Below are 20116 nucleotides of genomic sequence, written 5' to 3' on the forward strand. Positions count from 1 at the left end.
GTTAAACTCTGTGAGTGGAACGCACACATCACAAAGTAGTTGCTGAGAGTGATTCTCTCTAGTTTTTCTACGAAGACATTTCCTTTTCTACCGTAGGCCCCAAAGCGCTTGAAATCTCCTCTTGGAAATTCCACTAAAAGAGGGTTTCAAATCTGCTCTGTCTAAAGGAACGTTCATCTCTGTGATTTGAACAGACGCAGCCCAAAGAAGTTACTGAGAATTCTTCTGTCTAGTGTTATATGCAGAAATCCCGTTTCCAACGAAATCCTCAAAGAGGTCCAAATATCCACTTGCAGACTTCACAAACAGAGTGTTTCCAAACTGCTCTATGAAAACAAACGTTAAGCTCTGTGACTGGAAACACACATCACCAAATGGTTGCTGAGAATGATTCTCTCTAATTTTTATACGAAGATATTTCCTTTTCTACCATAGGCCCCAATGCGCTTGAAATTTCCACTTCCAAATTCCACAAAAAGAGAGTTTCAAATCTGCTCTTTCTAAAGGAAAGTTCAGCTTTGTGAGTTGAGCACAGGCAGCCCAGAGAAGTTACTGAGAATTCTTCTGTCTAGCGTTATACGCACAAATGCCGTTTCCAACGAAATCTTCAAAGAGGTCCAATTATCCAATTGCAGACTTTACAAACAGAGTGATTCCAATCTGCTCTATTGAAAGAAAGGTTGAACTCTGTGAGTGGAATGCACACATCCCAAAGTGGTTGCTGAGAATGATTCTCCCTAGTTTTTATACGAAGATATTTCCATTTCTACCGTCGGCCCAAAAGCGCTAGAAATCTCCACTTCCAAATTCCACAATAAGAGTGTTTCAAATCTGCTCTGTCTAAAGGAAGGTTCAACTCTGTGAGTTGAACACACGCAGCCCATAGAAGTTAATGGGAATTCTTCTGTCTAGCGTTACATAGAGAAATCCCGTTTCCAACGAAATCCTCTGAGAGGTCCAAATATGCACTTGGAGACTTTACAAAGAGAGTGTTTCCAAACTTCTCTATTAAAAGAAAGGTTAAACTCTGTGATTGGAACGCACACATGCCAAAATGGTTGCTGAGAATGATTCTGTCTATTTTTTATACGAAGATATTTCCTTTTCTACCGTTGGCTGAAAAGCGCTTGAAATGTCCACTTGCAAATTCCACAAAAAGAGGTTTTCAAATCTGCTCTGTCTAAAGGAAGGTTCAAATCTTTGAGTTGAACACACGCAGCCCAAAGAAGTTACTGGGAATTCTTCTGTCTAGCGTTATATACAGAAATCCCGTTTCCTACGAAATCCTCCGAGAGGTCCAAATATCCACTTGCAGACTTTACGAAAAGAGTGTCTCCATACTGCTCTATGAAAACAGAAGTTAAACTTTGTGAGTGGAACGCACACATCACCAAGTGGCTGCTGAGAATGATTCTCTCTAGTTTTTATACGAAGATATTTCCTTTTCTACCATAGGCCCCAAAGCGCTTGAAATCTCCACTTGCAAATTCCACAAAAAGAGGGTTTCAAATCTCCTCTGCCTAAAAGAAGGTTCAGCTTCGTGAGTAGAACACACGCAGCCCAAAGTAGCTACTGAGAATTCTTCTGTCTAGCGTTATATACAGAAATCCCGTTTCCAACGAAATCCACAAAGAGGTCCAAATATCCACTTGCAGACTTTACAAACACAGTGTTTCCAATCTGCTCTATTAAAAGAAAGGTTGAATCCTGTGTGTGGAACGCAGACTTCCCAAAGTGGTTGCTGAGAATGATTCTCTCTAGTTTTTATACGAAGATATTTCCATTTCTACCGTCGGCCCAAAAGCGCGTGAAATCTCCCCTTCCAAATTCCATAATAAGAGGGTTTCAAATCTGCTCTGTCTAAAGGAAGGTTCAACTCTGTGAGTTGAACACACGCAGCCCAAAGAAGTTAATGGGAATTCTTCTGTCTAGCGTTATATACAGAAATCCCATTTCAAACGAAATCCTCTGAGAGGCCCAAATATCCACTTGCAGACTTTACGAAAAGAGTGTTTCCAAACTGCTCTATGAAAAGAAAGGTTAAACTCTGTGGGTGGAACACACACATCCCAAAAGGGTTGTTGAGAATGATTCTGTCTAGTTTTTATATGAAGATATTTCCTTTTCTACCTTTGGCGGAAAAGCACTTGAAATCTCCACTTGCAAATTCCACAAAAACAGGGTTTCAAATCTGCTCTGTCTAAAGGAAGTTTCAACTCTGTGAGTTGAACACACGCAGCCCGAAGAAGTTACTGGGAATTCTTCTGTCTAGCGTTATATTCAGAAATCCCGTTACCAACGAAATCCTCAGAGAGGTCCAAATATCCACTTGCAGACATTACAAACATAGTGTCTCCAAACTGCTGTATGAAAACAGAGGTTAAACTTTGTGAATGGAAAGCACACATCACAGAGTGGTTGCTGAGAATGATTCTCTCTAGTTTTTATACGAAGATATTTCCTTTTCTACCTTTGGCCACAAAGCGCTTGAAATCTCCACTTGCAAATCCCACAAAAACAGGGTTTCAAATCTGCTCTGTCTAAAGGAAGGTTCAACTCTGTGAGTTGAACACAAGCACCCCGATGAAGTTACTGAGAATTCTTCTGTCTAGCATTGTACGCAGAAATCCGGTTTCCAACGAAATCCTCAAAGAGGTCCAAATATCCACTTGGAGACTTTACAAACAGAGTGCTTCCAAACTGCTCTATGAAAACAAATGTTAAGCTCTGTGACTGGAAACACACATCACAGAGTGGTAGCTGAGAATGATTCTCTCTAGTTTTAAAACGAAGATATTTCCTTTTCTACCGTTGGCACCAAAGCGCTTGAAATCTCCACTTGCAAATTCCACAAAAAGAGGGTTTCAAATCTGCTCTGTCTAAAGGAAGGTTCAGCTTTGTGAGTTGAATACACGCAACCCAAAGAAGTTACTGAGAATTCTTCTGACTTGCGTTATACGCAGAAATCCCGTTTCCAACGAAATCTTCAAAGAGGTCCAAATATCCACTTGCAGACTTTACAAACAGAGTGTTTCCAATCTGCTCTATGAAAACAGAGGTTAAACTCTGTGAGTGGAATGCACACATCCCAAAGGGGTGGCTGAGAATGATTCTCTCTAGTTTTTATACAAAGATATTTCCTTTTCTACCGTTGACCCAAAAGCGCTTGAAATCTCCACTTCCAAATTCCACAAAAAGAGGGTTTCAAATCTGCTCTGTCTAAAGGAAGGTTCAACTCTGTGAGTTGAACACATGCAGCCCAAAGAAGTTAATGGGAATTCTTCTGTCTAGCGTTTTATACAGAAATCCCGTTTCCAAAGAAATCCTCAGAGTGGTCAAAATATTCACTTGCATACTGTACAAACACAGTGTCTCCAAACTGCTCTATGAAAACAGAGGTTACACTCTGTGAGTGGAACGCACACATCACAAAGTGGTTGCTGAGAATGATTCTCTCTAGTTTTTAAACGAAGATATTTCCTTTTCTACCGTTGGCCCCAAAGTGCTTGAAATCTCTAGTTGCAAATTCCACAAAAAGAGGGTTTCAAATCTTCTCTGTCTAAAGGAAGATTCATTTCTGTGAGTTGAACACACGCACCCCGATGAAGTTACTGAGAATTCTTCTGTCTAGAGTTATAAGCAGAAATCCCATTTCCAACGAAATCCTTAAAGAGGTCCAAATATCCACTTGCAGACTTTACAAACAGAGTGTTTCCAAACTACTCGATGAAAACAAAGGTTAAACTCTGTGAGTGGAACGCACACATGCCAAAATGGTTGCTGAGAATGATTCTGTCTATTTTTCATACGAAGATATTTCCTTTTCTACCGTTGGCCCCAAAGCGCTTGAAATCTCCACTTGCAAATTCCACAAAAAGAGGCTTTCAAATCTGCTCTGTCTAAAGGAAGGGTCAACTCTGTGAGTTGAACACACGCAGCCCAAAGAAGTTACTGTGAATTCTTCTGTCTAGCGTTATACGCATAAACCCCATTTCCAACGAATCTTCAAAGAGGTCCAAATATCCACTTGCAGAATTTACAAACAGAGTGTTTCCAATCTGCTCTATGAAAACAGAGGTTAAACTCTGTGAGTGGAACGCACACATCCCAAAGTGGTTGCTGAGAATGATTCTCTCAAGTTTTTAAACGATGATATTTCCTTTCCTACTGTTGGCCCCAAAACTCTTGAAATCTCCACTTGCAAATTCCAGAAGAAGAGGGTTTCAAATCTGCTCTGTCTAAAGGAAGGTTCAACTCTGTGAGTTGAACACACGCAGCACAAAGAAGTTACTGAGAATTCTTCTGTCTAGCGTTATATACAGAAATCTGTTTCCAAAGAAATCCTCAGAGAGGTCCAAATATCCAGTTGCAGACGTTACAAACAGAGTGTTTCCAAACTGCTCTATGAAAACAAAGGTTAAACTCTGTGAGAGGAACGCACAGATCACAAAGTAGTTGCTGAGAATGATTCTCTCTAGTTTTTAAACGAAGATATTTCCTTTTCTACCGTTCGCCCCAAAGCGCTTGAAATCTCCACTTGCAAATTCCACAAAAAGAGGGTTTCAAATCTGCTCTGTCTAAAGGAAGGTTCAACTCTGTGAGTTGAACACTCGTAGCCCAAAGAAGTTACTGAGAATTCTTCTGTCTAGCGTTATATGCAGAAATCCCTTTTCCAACGAAATCCTCAAAGAGATGCAAATATCCACTTGCTGACTTCACAAACAGAGTGTTTCCAATCTGCTCTATGAAAACAAACGTTAAGCTCTGTGACTGGAGAGCACACATCAGAAAGTGATTGCTGAGAATGATTCTCTCTAGTTTTTATACGAAGATATTTCCTTTCTACCGTTGGCAAAAAAGCGCTTGAAATCTCCACTTGCAAATTCCACAAAAACAAGTTTTCAAATCTGCTCTGCCTAAAGGAAGGTTCAAATCTGTGAGTTGAACACACGAAACCCAAAGAAGTTACTGAGAATTCTTCTGTCTAGCGTTACACGCACAAATCCCGTTTCCAATGAAATCCTCAAAGAGGTCCAAATATCCACTTGCAGAGATTACAAACAGTGTGTTTCCAATCTGCTCTATTAAAAGAAGGGTTGAACTCTGTGATTGGAACGCACACATCCCAAAGTGGTTGCTGAGAATGATTCTCTCTAGTTTTTATACGAAGATATTTCCTTTCCTACCATTGGCCGAAAAGCGCTTGAAATCTCCTCTTGGAAATTCCACAAAAAGAGGGTTTCAAATCTGCTCTGTCTAAAGGAAGCTTCATCTCTGTGAGTTGAACACACACAGCCCCAAGAAGTTACTGGGAATTCTTCTGTCTAGCGTTATATACAGAAATCCCGTTTCCAACGATATCCTCAGAGAGGTCCAAATATCCACTTGCAGACTTTACAAACAGAGCGTTTCCAAACGGCTCTATGAAAACACAGGTTAAACTCTGTGAGTGGAACGCACACATCACAAAGTGGTTGCTGAAAATGATTCTCTCTAGTTTTTATACGAAGATATTTCCTTTTCTACCGTTCGCCCCAAAGCGCTTGAAATCTCCACTTGCAAATTCCAAAAAAAAAGAGGGTTTCAAATCTTCTCTGTCTAAAGGAAGGTTCAACTCTGTGAGTTGAACACATGCACCCCTATGAAGTTACTAAGAATTCTTCGGTCTTGCGTTATACGCAGAAATCCCGTTTCCAACGAAATCCTCAAAGAGGTCCAAATATCCACTTGCAGACTTCACAAACAGAGTGTTTCCAATCTGCACTATGAAAAAAAACGTTAAGGTCAGTGAGTGGAAAGCACACATCACCAAGTGGCTGCTGAGAATGATTCTCTCTAGTTTTTATACGAAAATATTTCCTTTTCTACCATTGGCCCCAAAGCACTTGAAATCTCCACTAGCAAATTCCACAAAAAGAGGGTTTCAAATCTGCTTTGTCTAAAGGAAGGATCAAATTTGTTAGTTGAACACACGGAGCCCAAAGAAGTTACTGAGAATTCTTCTGTCTAGCGTTATACGCACAAATCCCGTTTCCAAGGAAATCTTCAAAGAGGTCCAAATATCAACTTGCAGACTTTACACACAGAGTGTTTCCAAACTGCTCTATGAAAAGAAAGGTTAAACTCTGCGAGTAGAACGCACACATCCCAAAGTGGTTGTTGAGAATGATTCTCTCTAGTTTTTATACGAAGATATTTCCTTTTCTACCGTAGGCCGAAAAGCGCTTTAAATTTCCACTTGCAAATTCCACAAAAAGAGGGTTTCAAATCTGTTCTGTCTAAAGGAAGGTTCAACTCTGTGAGTTGGACACACGCAGCCCAAAGAAGTTACTGGGAATTATTCTGTATAGCGTTATATACTGAAATCCCGTTTCCAACGAAATCCTCAGAGCGGTCCAAATATCCACTTGCGGACTTTACAATCAGAGTGTCTCCAAACTGCTCTATGAAAACACATGTTAAACTTTGTGAGTGGAACGCACACATCACAGAGTGGTTGCTGAGAATGATTCTCTCTAATTTTGAAAGAAGATATTTCCTTTTCTACCATTGGCCCCAAAGCGCGTGAAATCTTCATTTGCAAATTCCACAAAAGCAGGGTTTCAAATCTGATCTGTCTAAAGGAAGGTGCAACTCTGTGAGTTGAACACACGCAGCCCAAAGAAGTTACTGAGAATTATTCTGTCTAGCGTTATATACAGAAATCCCGTTTCCAACGAAATCCTTAGATTGGTCCAAATATTCACTTGCAGACTTTACAAACACAGTGTCTCCAAACTGCTCTATGAAAACAGAGGTTAAACTCTGTGAGTGGAATGCACACATCACAAAGCGGTTGCTGAAAATGATTCTCTCTAGTTTTTATACGAAGATATTTCCTTTTCTACCGTTCGCCCCAAAGCGCTTGAAATCTCCACTTGAAAATTCCACAAAAAGAGGGTTTCAAATCCGCTCTGTCAAAAGGAAGATTCAACTCTGTGAGTTGAACAAACGCAACCCAAAGAAGGTACTGGGAATTCTTCTGTCTAGAGTTATACGCAGAAATCCCGTTTCCAACGAAATCTTCAAAGAGGTCCAAATATCCACTTGCAGACTTTACAAACAGAGTGTTTCCAATCTGCTCTATAAAAACAGAGGTTAAACTCTGTGAGTTGAACGCACACATCACAAAGTGGTTGCTGACAATGATTCTCTGTAGTTTTTAAAAGATGAGATTTCCTTTTCTACCATTGGCCCCAAAGCGCTTGAAATCTCCACTTGCAAATTCCAGAAAAAGAGGTTTTCAAATCTGCTCTGTCTAAAGGAAGGTTCAACTCTGTGAGTTGAACACACGCAGCCCAAAGAAGTTACTGAGAAATCTTCTGTCTAGCGTTATATACAAAAATCCCGATTCCAACGAAATCCTGAGAGAGGTCCTAATATCCACTCGCAGACTTTACAAACACAGTGTCTCCAAACTGCTCTATGAAAACCGAGGTTAAACTCTGTGAGTGGAACGCACACATGCCAAAATGGTTGCTGAGAATGATTCTGTCTATTTTTTATACGAAGATATTTCCTTTTCTACCATTGGCCGAAAAGCGCTTGAAATCTCCACTTGGAAATTCCACAAAAAAAGGGTTTCAAATCTGCTCTGTCTAAAGGAAGGTTCAAATGTGTGAGTTGAACACATGCACCCCGATGAAGTTACTGAGAATTCTTCGGTCTAGCGTTATACGCAGAAATCCCTTTTCCAACGAAATCCTAAAAGAGGTCCAAATATCCACTTGCAGACTTCACAAACAGAGTGTTTCCAATCTGCTCTATGAAAAGAAAGGTTAAACTCTGCGACTGGAAAGCACACATCACCAAGTGGTTGCTGAGAATGATTCTCTCTAGTTTTTATACGAATATATTTCCTTTTCTACCAAAGGCCCCAAAGCGCTTGAAATCTCCACTTGCAAATTCCACAAAAGGAGGGTTTCAAATCTGCTCTGTCTAAAGGAAGGATCAAATTTGTTAGTTGAACACACGCAGCCCAAAGAAGTTACTGAGAATTCTTCTGTCTAGCGTTATACGCACAAATCCCGTTTCCAAAGAAATCTTCAAAGAGGTCCAAATATCCACTTGCAGACTTTACAAACAGAGTGTTTCCAATCTGCTCTATGAAATCAGAGGTTAAACTCTGTGAGTGGAATGCACACAACACAAAGTGGTTGCTGAGAATGATTCTCTCTACTTTTTATATGAAGATATTTCCTTTCTACCGTTTGCCCAAAAGTGCTTCAAATCTCCACTTGCAAATTGCACAAAAACAGGGTTTCAAATCTGCTCTGTCTAAAGGAAGGTTCAACTCTATGAGTTGAACACACGCTGCCCATAGAATTTACTGGGAATTCTTCTGTGCAGCGTTATATACAGAAATCCCGTTTCCAACGAAATCCTCAGAGAGGTCCAAATATCCACTTGCAGACTTTACAAACACAGTGTCTCCAAACTGCTCTATGAAAACAGAGGTTAAACTCTGTGAGTGGAACGCACACATCACAAAGTAGTTGCTGAGATTGATTCTCTGTAGTTTTTATACGAAGATATTTCCTTTTCTACCGTAAGCCCCAAAGCGCTTGAAATCTCCACTTGCAAATTCAATAAAAAGAGGGTTTCAAATCTGCCCTGTCTAAAGGAACGTTCAAATCTGTGAGTTGAACATATGCACACCGATGAAGTTACTGAGAATTCTTCTTTCTAGCGTTATATACAGAAATCCCGTTTCCAATGAAATCCTCAGAGAGGTCCAAATATCCACTTGCAGACTTTACAAACAGAGCGTTTCCAAACTGCTCTAAGAAAACAAAGGTTAAACTCTGTGAGTGGAACGCACACATCACAATGTGGTTGCTGAGAATGATTCTCTCTTGTTTTTATACTAAGATATTTCCTTTTCTACCGTTCGCCCCAAAGCGCTTGAAGTCTCCACTTGCAAATTCCACAAAAAGAGGGTTTCAAATCTGCTCTGTCTAAAGGAAGGTTCAAATCTGTGAGTTGAACACATGCACCCCGATGAAGTTACTGAGAATTCTTCTGTCTAGCGTTATATACAGAAATCCCGTTTCCGACGATATCCTCAAAGAGGTCCAAATATCCACTTGCAGACTTCACAAACAGAGTGTTACCAATCTGCTCTATGAAAAAAAACGTTAAGCTCTGTGAGTGGAAAGCACACATCACCAAGTGGTTGCTGAGAATGATTCTCTCTAGTTTTTATACGAAGATATTTCCTTTTCTACCATAGGCCCCAAAGCGCTTGAAATCTCCACTTGCAAATTCCACAAAAACAGGGTTTCAAATCTGTTCTGTCTAAAGGAAGGTTCAACTCTGTGAGTTGAACACACGCAGCACAAAGAAGTTACTGAGAATTCTTCCGTCTAGCGTTATATACAGAAATCCCGTTTCCAACGAAATTCTGAGAGAGGTCCAAATATCCACTTGCAGAATTTACAAACACAGTGTCTCCAAACTTCTCTATGAAAACAGAAGTTAAACTCTGTGAGTGGAATGCACTCATCACATGTTGGTTGCTGAGAATGATTCTCTCTAGTTTTTATACGAAGATATTTCCTTTTCTACCGTTCGCCCAAAAGCGCTTGAAATCTCCACTTGCAAATTCCACAAAAAGAGGGTTTCAAATCTGCTCTGTCTAAAGGAAGGTTCAACTCTGTGAGTTGAACACATGCACCCCGATGAAGTTACTGAGAATTCTACTGTCTAGCGTTATATACAGAAATCCCGTTTCCAACGAAATCCTCAGAGAGGTCCTAATATCCACTTGCAGACTTTACATACAGAGTGTCTCCAAACTGCTCTATGAAAACAAATGTTAAACTTTGTGAGTGGAATGCACATATCACAGAGTGGTTGCTGAGAATGATTCTTTCAAGTTTTTAAAGAAGAAATTTCCGTTTCTACCGTTGGCCCCAAATCGCTTGAAATCTCCATTTGCAAAATCCTCAAAAACAGGGTTTCAAATCTGTTCTGTCTAAAGGAAGGTTCAACTCTGTGAGTTGAACACACGTAGCCCAAAGAAGTTACTGAGAATTCTTCTGTCTAGCGTTATATACAGAAATCCCGTTCTCAACGAAATCCTTAGATAGGTCCAAATATCCACTCGCAGACTTTACAAAAACAGTGTCTCCAAACTGCTCTATGAAAACAGAGGTTAAACTCTGTGAGTGGAATGCACACATCACAAAGTGGTTGCTGAGAATGATTCTCTGTAGTTTTTATACGAAGATATTTCCTTTTCTACCGTTCGCCCCAAAGCGCTTGAAATCTCCACTTGCAAATTACACAAAAACAGGGTTTCAAATCTGCTCTGTCTAAAGGAAGTTTCAACTCTGTGAGATGAACACACGCAGCCCAAAGAAGTTACGGAGAATTCTTCTGTCTAGCGTTATACGCAGAAAACACATTTCCAAAGAAATCTTCAAAGAGGTCCAAATATCCACTTACAGACCTTACAAACAGAGTGTTTCCAACCTGCTCTATGAAAACAGAGGTTAAACTCTGTGAGTGGAACGCACACATCACAAAGTGGTTGCTGAGAATGATTCTCTGTAGTTTTTAAACGATGATATTTCCTTTTCTACCATAGGCCCCGAAGCGCTTGAAATCTCCACTTGCAAATTCCTGAAAAAGAGGTTTCCAAATCTGCTCTGTCTAAAGAAGGTTCAACTCTCTGAGATGAACACAGGCAGCCCAAAGAAGTTACTGAGAATTCTTCTGTCTAGCGTTATATACAGAAATACCGTTTCCAACGAAATCCTCAGAGAGGTCCAAATATCCACTTGCAGACTTTACAAACAGAGTGTTTCCAAACTGCTCTATGAAAAGAAAGGTTAAACTCTGTGAGTGGAACGCACATATCACAAAGTAGTTGCTGAGAATGATTCTCTCTAGTTTTTATACGAAGATATTTCCTTTTCTACCGTAGGCCCCAAAGCGCTTGAAATCTCCCTTGGAAATTCCACAAAAAGAGGGTTTCAAATCTGCTCTGTCAAAAGGAAGATTCAACTCTGTGAGTTGAACACACGCAACCCAAAGAAGTTACTGAGAATTCTTCGGTCTAGCGTTATACGCAGAAATCCCGTTTCCAATGAAATCTTCCAAGAGGTCCAAATATCCACTTGCAGACTTTACAAACAGAGTGTTTCCAATCTGCTCTATGAAAACAGAGGTTAAACTCTGTGAGTGGAACGCACACATCACAAAGTGGTTGCTGAGAATGATTCTCTGTAGTTTTTAAAAGATGAGATTTCCTTTTCTACCATTGGCCCCAAAGCGCTTGAAATCTCCAATTGCAAACTCCAGAAAAAGAGGTTTTCAAATCTGCTCTGTCTAAAGGAAGGTTCAACTCTGTGAGTTGAACACACGCAACCCAAAGAAGTTACTGAGAATTCTTCTGTCTAGCGTTATACGCAGAAATCCCGTTTGCAACGAAATCTTCCAAGAGGTCCAAATATCCACTTGCAGACTTTATAAACAGAGTGTTTCAAATCTGCTCTATGAAAACAGAGGTTAAACTCTGTGAGTGGAATGCACACATCACAAAGTGGTTGCTGAGCATGATTCTCTGTTGTTTTTAAAAGATGAGATTTCCTTTTCTACCGTTGGCTACAAAGCGCTTGAAATCTCCACTTGCAAATTCCAGAAAAAGAGGTTTTCAAATCTGCTCTGTCTAAAGGAAGGTTCAACTCTGTGAGTTGAACACACGCAACCCAAAGAAGTTACTGAGAATTCCTCTGTCTAGCGATATACGCACAAATCCCGTTTCCAACGAAATCCTCAAAGTGGTCCAAATATCCACTTGCAGACTTTACAAACAGAGTGTTTCAAATGTGCTGTATTACAAGAAGGGTTGAACTCTGTGAGTGGAACGCACACATCACAAAGTGGTTTCTGAGAATGATTCTCTCTAGTTTTTATACGAAGATATTTCCTTTTCTACCGTTGGACCAAATGCGCTTGAAATCTCCACTTCCAAATTCCACAAAAAGAGGGTTTCAAATCTGCTCTGTCTTAAGGAAAGTTCAACTCTGTGAGTTGAACACACGCAGCCCAAAGAAGTTACTGAGAATTCTTCTGTCTAGCGTTATATACAGAAAAACAGTTTCCAACGAAATCCTTAAAGAGGTCCAAATATCCACTCGCAGACTTTACAAACACAGTGTCTCCAAACTGCTCTATGAAAACAGAGGTTAAACTCTGTGAGTGGAACCACACATCCCAAAATTGTTGCTGAGAATGATTCTGTCTATTTTTAATACGAATATATTTCCTTTTCTACCGTTGGCCGAAAAGCGCTTGAAATCTCCACTTGCAAATTCCACAAAAAGAGGGTATCAAATCTGCTCTGTCTAAAGGAAGGTTCAACTCTGTGAGTTGAACACACGCAGCCCCGAGAAGTTACTGAGAATTCTTCTGACTAGCGTTATATACAGAAATCCCGTTTCCAACGAAATCCTCAAAGAGATCCAAATATCCACTTGCAGACTTTACACACAGAGTGTTTCCAAACTGCTCTATGAAAAGAAAGGTTAAACTCTGTGAGTGGAACGCACACATGCCAAAATGGTTGCTGATAATGTTTCTGTCTATTTTTTATACGAAGATATTTCCTTTTCTACCGTTGGAAGAAAAGCGCTTGAAACCTCCACTTGCAAATTCCACAAAAAGAGGGTTTCAAATCTGCTCTGTCTAATGGAATGTTCAACTCTGTGAGTTGAACACAAGCAGCCCCAAGAAGTTACTGGGAATTCTTCTGTCTAGCGTTATATACAGAAATCCCGTTTCCAACGAAATCCTCAGAGAGGTCCAAATATCCACTTGCAGACTTTACAAACACAGTGTCTCCCAACTGCTCTATGAAAACAGAGGGGATGCTCTGTGAGTGGAACGCACACATCACAAAATGGTTGCTGAGAATGATTCTCTCTAGTTTTTATACGAAGATATTTCCTTTTCTACCGTTCGCCCCAAAGCGCTTGAAATCTCCACTTGCAAATTCCACAAAAAGACGGTTTCAAATCTGCTCTGTCTAAAGGAAGGTTCAAATATGTGAGTTGAACACATGCCCCCCATGGAGTTACTGAGAATTCTTCGGTCTAGCGTTATACGCAGAAATCCCTTTTCCAACGAAATCCTCAAAGAAGTCCAAATATCCACTTGCAGACTTCACAAACAGAGTGTTTCCAATCTGCTCTATGAAAACAAACGTTAAGCTCCGTGAGTGGAAAGCACACATCACAAGTGGTTGCTGAGAATGATTCTCTCTAGTTTTTATACGAAGATATTTCCTTTTCTACCATAGGCCCCAAAGCGCTTGAAATCTCCACTTGCAAATTCCACAAAAAGAGGGTTTCTAATCTGCTCTGTCTAAAGGAAGGATCAAATTTGTTAATTGAACACACGCAGCCCAAAGAAGTTACTGAGAATTCTTCTGTGTAGCGTTATTCGCAGAAATCTCTTTTCCAACGAAATCCTCAAAGAGGTCCAAATATCCACTTGCAGACTTTACACACAGAGTGTTTACAAACTGCTCTATGAAAGGAAAGGTTAAACTCTGTGAGTAGAACGCACACATCCCAAAAGGGTTGTTGAGAATGATTCTGCCTAGTTTTTATGCGAAGATATTTCCTTTTCTACCGTTGGCCGAAAAACACTTGAAATCTCCACTTGCAAATTCCACAAAAAGAGGCTTTCAAATCTGCTCTGTCTAAAGGAAGGTTCAACTCTGTGAGTTGAACACACGCAGCCCAAAGAAGTTACTGGGAATTCTTCTGTATAGCGTTATATACTGAAATCCCGTTTCCAAAGAAATCCTCAGAGAGGTCCAAATATCCACTTGCAGACTTTACATACAGAGTGTCTCCAAACTGCTCTATGAAAACAGACGTTAAACTTTGTGAGTGAAACGCACACATCACAGAGTGGTTGCTGAGAATGATTCTCTCTAGTTTTTAAAGGAGATATTTCCTTTTCTACCGTTGGCCCCAAAGCGCTTGAAATCTCCACTTGCAAATTCCACAAAAAGAGGGTTTCAAATCTGCTCTGTCTAAAGGAAGGTTCAACTCTGTGAGTTGAACACATGCACCGCGATGAAGTTACTGAGAATTCTACTGTCTAGCGTTATATACAGAAATCCCGTTTCCAACGAAATTCTGAGAGAGGTCCAAATATCCACTTGCAGAATTTACAAACACAGTGTCTCCAAACTTCTCTATGAAAACAGAAGTTAAACTCTGTGAGTGGAATGCACTCATCACATGTTGGTTGCTGAGAATGATTCTCTCTAGTTTTTATACGAAGATATTTCCTTTTCTACCGTTCGCCCAAAAGCGCTTGAAATCTCCACTTGCAAATTCCACAAAAAGAGGGTTTCAAATCTGCTCTGTCTAAAGGAAGGTTCAACTCTGTGAGTTGAACACATGCACCCCGATGAAGTTACTGAGAATTCTACTGTCTAGCGTTATATACAGAAACCCCGTTTCCAACGAAATCCTCAGAGAGGTCCTAATATCCACTTGCAGACTTTACATACAGAGTGTCTCCAAACCGCTCTATGAAAACAAATGTTAAACTTTGTGAGTGGAATGCACATATCACAGAGTGGTTGCTGAGAATGATTCTTTCAAGTTTTTAAAGAAGAAATTTCCGTTTCTACCGTTGGCCCCAAATCGCTTGAAATCTCCATTTGCAAAATCCTCAAAAACAGGGTTTCAAATCTGTTCTGTCTAAAGGAAGGTTCAACTCTGTGCGTTGAACACACGTAGCCCAAAGAAGTTACTGAGAATTCTTCTGTCTAGCGTTATATACAGAAATCCCGTTCTCAACGAAATCCTTAGATAGGTCCAAATATCCACTCGCAGACTTTACAAACACAGTGTCTCCAAACTGCTCTATGAAAACAGAGGTTAAACTCTGTGAGTGGAATGCACACATCACAAAGTGGTTGCTGAGAATGATTCTCTGTAGTTTTTATACGAAGATATTTCCTTTTCTACCGTTCGCCCCAAAGCGCTTGAAATCTCCACTTGCAAATTACACAAAAACAGGGTTTCAAATCTGCTCTGTCTAAAGGAAGTTTCAACTCTGTGAGATGAACACACGCAGCCCAAAGAAGTTACGGAGAATTCTTCTGTCTAGCGTTATATGCAGAAATCCCGTTTGCAACGAAATCTTCCAAGAGGTCCAAATATCCACTTGCAGACTTTATAAACAGAGTGTTTCAAATCTGCTCTATGAAAACAGAGGTTAAACTCTGTGAGTGGAATGCACACATCACAAAGTGGTTGCTGAGCATGATTCTCTGTTGTTTTTAAAAGATGAGATTTCCTTTTCTACCGTTGGCTACAAAGCGCTTGAAATCTCCACTTGCAAATTCCAGAAAAAGAGGTTTTCAAATCTGCTCTGTCTAAAGGAAGGTTCAACTCTGTGAGTTGAACACACGCAACCCAAAGAAGTTACTGAGAATTCTTCTGTCTAGCGATATACGCACAAATCCCGTTTCCAACGAAATCCTCAAAGAGGTCCAAATATCCACTTGCAGACTTTACAAACAGAGTGTTTCCAATGTGCTGTATTACAAGAAGGGTTGAACTCTGTGAGTGGAACGCACACATCACAAAGTGGTTTCTGAGAATGATTCCCTCTAGTTTTTATACGAAGATATTTCCTTTTCTACCGTTGGACCAAATGCGCTTGAAATCTCCACTTCCAAATTCCACAAAAAGAGGGTTTCAAATCTGCTCTGTCTTAAGGAAAGTTCAACTCTGTGAGTGGAACACACGCAGCCCAAAGAAGTTACTGGGAATTCTTCTGTCTAGCTTTATATACAGAAATCCCGTTTCCAACGAAATCCTCAGAGAGGTCCAAATATCCACTTGCAGACTTTACATAAAGAGTGTCTCCAAATTGCTCTATGAAAACAAATGTTAAACTTTGTGAGTGGAACGCACATACCACAGAGTGGTTGCTGAGAATGATTCTTTCTAGTTTTTAAAGAAGATATTTCCTTTTCTACCGTTGGACCCAAAGCGCTTGAAATCTCCATTTGCAAATTCCACAAAAACAGGGTTTCAAATCTGTTCTGTCTAAAGGAAGGTTCAACTCTGTGAGTTGAACACACGCAGCCCAAAGAAGTTACTGAGAATTCTTCTGTCTAGCGTTATATACAGAAAAACAGTTTCCAACGAAATCCTTAAAGAGGTCCAAATATCCACTCGCAGACTTTACAAACACAGTGTCTCCAAACTGCTCTATGAAAACAGAGGTTAAACTCTGTGAGTGGAACCACACATCCCAAAATTGTTGCTGAGAATGATTCTGTCTATTTTTAATACGAAGATATTTCCTTTTCTACCGTTGGCCGAAAAGCGCTTGAAATCTCCACTTGCAAATTCCACAAAAAGAGGGTTTCAAATCTGCTCTTTCTAAAGGAAGGTTCAACTCTGTGAGTTGAGCACACGCAGCACGAAGAAGTTACTGAGAATTCTTCTGTCTAGCGTTATACACAGAAATCCCGTTTCCAACGAAATCCTCAGAGAGGTCCAAATATCCACTTGCAGACTTTACAAACAGAGTGTTTCCAATCTGCTCTATGAAAACAAACGTTAAGCTCTGTGAGTGGAAAGCACACGTCACCAAGTGGTTGCTGAGAATGATTCTCTCTAGTTTTTATACGAAGATATTTCCTTTTCTACCATAGGCCCCAAAGCGCATGAAATCTCCACTTGCAAACTCCACAAAAAGAGGGTTTTAAATGTGCTCTGTCAATAGGAAGGTTCAACTCTGTGAGTTGAACACACGCAACCCAAAGAAGTTACTGAGAATTCTACTGTCTAGCGTTATACGCACAAATCCCGTTTCCAACGAAATCCTCAAAGAGGTCCAAATATTCACTTGCAGACTTTACAAACAGAGTGTTTCCAATCTGCTCTATTAAAAGAAAGGTTGAACTCTGTGAGTGGAACGCACACATCCCAAAGTGGTTGCGGAGAATGATTCTGTCTAGTTTTTATACGAAGATATTTCCTTTTCTACCGTTGGCCCAAAACTGCTTGAAATCTCCACTTCCAAATTCCACAAAAAGAGGGTTTCAAATCTGCTCTGTCTATAGGAAGGTTCAACTCCATGAGTTGAACACACGCAGCCCAAAGAAGTTAATCGGAATTCTTCTGTCTGGCATTATATACAGAATACCCGTTTCCAACGAAATCCTCAGAGAGGTCCAAATATCCACTTGCAGACTTTACAAACAGAGTGTTTCCAATCTGCTCTATGAAAACAAACGTTAAGCTCTGTGAGTGGAAAGCACACGTCACCAAGTGGTTGCTGAGAATGATTCTCTCTAGTTTTTATACGAAGATATTTCCTTTTCTACCATAGGACCCAAAGCGCTTGAAATCTCCACTTGCAAATTCCACAAAAAGAGGGTTTCAAATCTACTCTGTCTACAGGAAGGTTCAGCTTTGTGAGGTGAACACACGCAGCCCAAAGAAGTTACTGAGAACTCTTCTGTCTAGTGTTATACGCACAAATCCCGTTTCCAACGAAATCCTCAAAGAGGTCCAAATATCCACTTGCAGACTTTACAAACAGAGTGTTTCCAATCTGCTCTATTAAAAGAAAGGTTGAACTCTGGGAGTGGAACGCACACATCCCAAAGTGGTTGCTGAGAATGATTCTCTAGTTTTCAAACGAAGATATTTCCATTTCTACCGTTGGCCGAAAAGCGCTTGAAATCTCCACTTGCAAATTCCACAAAAAGAGGGTTTCAAATCTGCTCTGTCTAAAGGAAGGTTCAACTCTGTGAGTTGAACACACGCAGCTCCAAGAAGTTACTGGGAATTCTTCTGTCTAGCTTTATATACAGAAATCCCTTTTCCAACGATATCCTCAGAGAGGTCCAAATATCCACTTGCAGTCTTTACAAACAGAGCGTTTCCAAACTGCTCTATGAAAACAAAGGTTAAACTCTGTGAGTGGAATGTACACATCCCAAAGTGGTTGCTGAGAATGATTCCCTCTAGTTTTTATACGAAGATATTTCATTTTCTACCGTAGGCCCCAAAGCGCTTGAAATCTCCTCTTGGAAATTCCACAAAAAGAGGGTTTCAAATCTGCTCTTTCTAAAGGAAGGTTCAACTCTGTGAGTTGAACACACGCAGCACGAAGAAGTTACTGAGAATTCTTCTGTCTAGCGTTATACCCAGAAATCCCGTTTCCAACGAAATCCTTAAAGAGGTCTAAATATCCACTTGCAGAATTCACAAACAGAGTGATTCCAAACGGCTCTATGAAAACAAATGTTAAGCTCTGTGACTGGAAAGCACACATCACCAAGTGGTTGCTGAGAATGATTCTCTCTAGTTTTTATACGAAGATATTTCCTTTTCTACCATAGGCCCCAAAGCGCTTGAAATCTCCACTTGCAAATTCCACAAAAAGAGTGTTTCAAATCTGCTCTGTCTAAACGAAGGTTCAACTCTGTGAGTTGAACACATGCACCCCGATGAAGTTACTGAGAATTCTTCGGTCTAGCGTTATACGCAGCAATCCCGTTTCCAACGAAATCCTCAAAGAGGTCCAAATATCCACTTGCTGACTTCACAAACAGAGTGTTTCCAATCTGCTCTATGAAAACAAACGTTAAGCTCTGTGAGTGGAAAGCACACATCACCAAGTGGTTGCTGAGAATGATTCTCTGTAGTTTTTATACGAAGATATTTCCTTTTCTACCATAGGCCCCAAAGCACCTGAAATCTCCACTTGCAAATTCCACAAAAAGAGGATTTCAAATCTGCTCTGTCTAAAGGAAGGATCAAATTTGTGAGTTGAACACACGCAGCCAAAGATGTTACTGAGAATTCTTCTGTCTAGCGTTATACAGACAAATCCCATTTTCAAAGAAATCCTGAAAGAGGTCCAAATAACCACTTGCAGACTTTACACACAGAGTGTTTCCAAACTGCTCTATGAAAAGAAAGGTTAAACTCTGCGAGTATAACGCACACATCCCAAAAGGGTTGTTGAGAATGATTCTGTTTAGTTTTTATACGAAGATATTTCCTTTTCTACCGTTGGCCGAAAAACACTTGAAATGTCCACTTGCAAATTCCACAAAAAGAGGGTTCCAAATCTGCTCTCTCTAAAGGAAGGTTCAACTCTGTGAGTTAAACACACGCAGCCCAAAGAAGTTACTGAGAATTCTTCTGTCTAGCGTTAGATGCAGAAATCCCGTTTCCAACGAAATCCTCAAAGAGGTCCAAATATCCTCTTGCAGAATTTACAAACAGAGTGATTCCAAACGGCTCTATGAAAACAAAGGTTAAGCTATGTGAGTGGAACGCACACATCACAAAGTGGTTGCTGAGAATGATTCTCTTTAGTTTTTATACGAAGATATTTCCTTTTCTACCATAGGACCCAAAGCGCTTGAAATCTCCACTTGCAAATTCCACAAAAAGAGGGTTTCAAATCTGCTCTGTCTAAAGGAATGTTCAGCTTTGTGAGGTGAACAAACGCAACCCAAAGAAGTTACTGAGAACTCTTCTGTCTAGTGTTATACGCACAAATCCCGTTTCCAACGAAATCCTCAAAGAGGTCCAAATATCCACCTGCAGAATTTACAAACAGAGTGTTTCCAATCTGCTCTATTAAAAGAAAGGTTGAACTCTGTGAGTGGAACGCTCACATCCCAAAGTGGTTGCTGAGAATGATTCTCTCTAGTTTTCAAACGAAGATATTTCCATTTCTACCGTTGGCCGAAAATCGCTTGAAATCTCCACTTGCAAATTCCACAAAAAGAGGGTTTCAAATCTGCTCTGTCTAAAGGAAGGTTCAACTCTGTGAGTTGAACACATGCAGCCCAAAGAAGTTACTGGGAATTCTTCTGTCCAGCGTTATACACAGAAATCCCGTTTCCAACGAAATCCTCAGAGAGGTCCAAATATCCACTTGCAGACTTTACAAACAGAGTGTCTCCAAACTGCTCTATGAAAACAGAGGTTAAACTTTGTGAGTGGAACGCACACATCACAGAGTGGTTTCTGATAATGATTCTCTGTAGTTTTTAAACGAA

This window comes from Gorilla gorilla, chromosome 18 (assembly GCF_029281585.2).
Source record: "Gorilla gorilla gorilla isolate KB3781 chromosome 18, NHGRI_mGorGor1-v2.1_pri, whole genome shotgun sequence".
Taxonomy (NCBI): domain Eukaryota; kingdom Metazoa; phylum Chordata; class Mammalia; order Primates; family Hominidae; genus Gorilla; species Gorilla gorilla.